The following is a 3,503-nucleotide window of genomic DNA, read 5'->3' as shown; positions in this document are numbered from 1 at the left end:
GCCGCCCCGCCCCGCCCCGCCCAGCTGGCCGAGCGGGGGCGGCGCCCGGACCAAGCCTTACCGCTCCGCAGCGGCTCACCCGGAGGAACTAACCAGAGCTGCTTCCGCAGCGACTGAAGTTCTGGGGGTACAGCGAAGCAGGGATGTTGCCAAGATCCGGTGCTAAATTAGGGAAAGTAGTTAAACATGCTCTTAGCTTTAACCTCAGCACACTAAATAAAATCAAGGATTACGGATGTGAAATCTTTCTAAATTAAATATCTCCTGAATTATAGTTTAATGCAGAGCAAAAAGGGGCGGGAATGAGTGTCATTGCTAGTGATACCTCTCCAGGGTCTTGAGATGACAACAGTGGATCATGTCTGTAGAGGACAGTGGGGGTAAGGACTAGGTTGTACACGTGGATCTTTGTGTCTTTTTGCTTGGTTTCACGATCAACAAAACACACTTAAGCAATTTTCCAAAGGAGGCACTTGCACGTTGAACCCTGTGCTGGATCTCCTCATCGGTGTTCACTCTCTGAGAGAGGTGCCTATGGAGGTAAGTGAAGTGGGTGACTACCTCCAGGCTCTTCCCCTCAATGGTAATTTCAGGAGGGATATCACCTTCCTGGCCTGGAGCAGGCTAATAGAGCACCTAAATCTTTTTGATGTTGAAATAGAGGCCCAAACTTGATAGGCTTCTGCAAAGAGATGTGTGCAGTGTGTGGAAAATCAGGAGATTTTCCACACCGTGTGCAAGCTTCTTGATAGTCGGGGTGTGCTGTGCAGACAACACAAATCATAATAGCACCTAGCTCATACAAAGGGCAATAGGAAAGGGGGAGGTGGAGTGATGGTTAGGTTTGGATAGGTGGGGTATGGCACACCTTGAGGAATCTGAAGAGCAGTTAAAATAATTTGCTGCTAGGTTAGCTCAGATAACTTTAGTGCAGGGGTTGGCAGAATATGGCCTGTGGGCTGGATCTGGCCCACCAATTGACTGGGTCCCTGCCAATTGACAATCCTGCCCATGACTCCCCTCACAGTGCTTCACATGGGGCTGAGCCAAGCCTAGGGCAGGTAGCTCCATGCTTGTGTCTGCACCCACTGGCCCTAGCCCTGGCCAGCATGCTCAGTTTACCTGGGTACGGCTCAGCTCCTCTCACCTCCAGCAGCAGCTCCTTCTCCTCCTGCTCTCCCTGCTGTGCTACTCCAGGTGGGGGGGAAGCTTCAGCCTGGAGGCTCCTGCCCCTTAGCTCCCACATACCTTCCACCCACTCTACCTGCCTGGTGTGGGTGACTGAATGGGTGGAAGGCAACCAGGAGCTGGAGCCAGAGCCCCATGCACTCGGGCAGGAGTCACCTAGCTGAAGCTTTCTCCCAAACTGAAGCAGTGCAGCAGGGGTAGGAGGAGGAGCTGCTGCTGAAAGTGAGGGGGGCTGAGCAGTACCTGAGTGGTTGCAGCTGCACTGGTAGCAGCCCCACCAGTAAGCTGTAAGCACTGGCCAGGGGCAGCCTGCCAGATGCAGGTGGGATCACAGTGAGGGCAGCCCTGGGCAGGGCTCAGCCCCATGTGGAGCACCACAGGGGCAGCCACAGACTGCATCACCTGGGCAAGCTCTGCTGCATGTCCCCTGTCCCCTCCGCTCATCCCTGGCTGGCACCTGAGACCTAGTGCCCAGGCACCTCTCCCCCCTTACACACACACGTGCATATGCCCCACCCCCAGTGCATTCTACACCTCCAAAACTCCCAACAGAGCAGGGGCATGCAGGGAGCAGACTGTGGTTCTGCCCTTGGCCGTATCCTCGTGCTGTTACTGCCCTGCAACTTCACCCTGCGATCTCAGCCTCGCTGGCCCATCCCACTCCCAAACACCACTCCTGTCCACCTGTGGCCCCATCCCACATAGGGAGTTTTGGTGAGTTGTTGTGGCGGTCGGGGGTGGTGGAAGGGTGTGCTGACCTGGCCGGTGACAACTTAAAAAAACTCTGTGTGGCCTCTGGGCCCAAATAATTGCCCACCCCTGCTTTAGTGTGACTGCTGAACCTGTCAATTTACACCTGCATTTTAAATGCATGTGAGAGGCAAGGATGTCTTAGGGTGATATTTTTATTGGATAATTTCTGGACCATTATATGGATAATTTCTGGACCATCGTGGCTACATCATTACTTTTAAAAGCTTGTCAGGCATCTACTGATACTGGGTGAAATTTCTATATTGCGGAGTAATGTATATACAGAAGAAATGGGCACTGATACGCCACAAGATTTAGGCCTTGTTACACACTGCATTTTGAGCTGCTCAAATGTTGATTGGTGTCAGTGCTAGCTTGAGTTCAGAGCAGTCTCATGTTAAGACTCAAAACCTTCTGACTGTCCCCCACCTTACATAGCTGGGACTTGCCACTTGAGGGCTGATGATCAATGGCAGGACTAGGACCTACAGCTGTAAATTGCCACTAGCGGGCTGGTAAGCCAGGACAGGCTTTGATCCCTGTTCTAGGTGGCAGTGTGTGAGAGAGGTTGGGGGGAGAAAGTGGGGTGGGAACATGAAGCTAGGAGAGTTAATGGGATGGGCTGAATGGGTGAAAGGCAACTGGGAGCTGGAGCCAGAGCCCCGTGCACTGGAGTGAAATAGGAGATGGAAAAGAAATGAAGGTGGGGAAAGGGTGGGGAAATGAAGGAAGTCAGCCACTGAAGGATAAAATAAAAGTGTAAAAAAAAAGTAAATTAAAGAAGGTCTCATGCTTTATGAAATTGGGATATGGGGCTGTGGTGTGCAGGGTGCTGGTTGTGCTTCCTGGGGAGGCTGGCAGGTAGGAGGGGTGACGGAAGGTGCTTTTGGGAGAGTTACTGCCTCAGTCCTGGGAAGGAAGCCCCAGTTTATGGGGACCTAGTCTGTTCCCCTACCTTGCTCCCCCTCTTCCATCCTTCCCAGTTCTGGACCTGTCCATACCCTGTGACCAAGGTAGCTGGCATGTGCTATGCAGTCTGCTTACACAGGCTTACACCTGTGTGTGGGAAGGTTGCACCCCCAGGGGTGGGATGGGGAGCTGGCTTGGTGTCAGAACTTCCCCCTGGACAGTAGAGTTGAAGGGGTAGAAAGTTTGTCCACGCAGAACAGGAGGGTGGGGAGGAGACTCTGCATCCTGAGATGCTGGAGGATTGCAACTTGAGTAGCTCTTCTGTGTGTGTGGGGGCACAAATTAATGGAGCATGAGGTAGGTAACACGGATCAGAGCTAAACCTGCTCTGGAGTGGCAAATCTTTAAGCTGTCTAAAGTGTGCTTAAAACTAGCTTCAGTTGTTAATGTGTGGACAATCCAGGTGTTAAAAGCTCCAGAAGCTGCCTAAAATTAATGCATAACAAGGCCCTTATCTCTTTTAGTACTTGATTCTCACTGAAGAATTAAGTAATCCTCCTTACTCAATAGCAGTTTCAGTTGTATTGCATTATAACTTTGTGATAATTATCAAAGGGCTTAGGTACCTTAAGCAGGTCTTGGGCAAAATACAC

The 3,503-nt window shown here is 51.6% G+C and overlaps 1 long non-coding RNA gene across 1 annotated transcript in view; it reads left to right on the top strand.

Moving 5' to 3' along the window:
- The first annotated feature begins 25 nt into the window (after window positions 1-25).
- LOC109303901 overlaps window positions 26-3,503 on the top strand; it is a 19,948-nt gene continuing 16,470 nt past the window's right edge. The window contains exon 1 of the long non-coding RNA XR_002099258.1: window positions 26-540. This is a non-coding gene — a long non-coding RNA (uncharacterized LOC109303901). The remainder of the gene's footprint in view (window positions 541-3,503) is intronic.

This window comes from Gavialis gangeticus, unplaced genomic scaffold (genome assembly GCF_001723915.1).
Source record: "Gavialis gangeticus isolate Ggan-Ray unplaced genomic scaffold, GavGan_comp1, whole genome shotgun sequence".
In the NCBI taxonomy this organism is placed as follows: domain Eukaryota; kingdom Metazoa; phylum Chordata; order Crocodylia; family Gavialidae; genus Gavialis; species Gavialis gangeticus.
The sequence above is the reverse complement of the archived record's forward strand: the minus strand, read 5'-3'. Positions and strand labels throughout refer to the sequence as shown.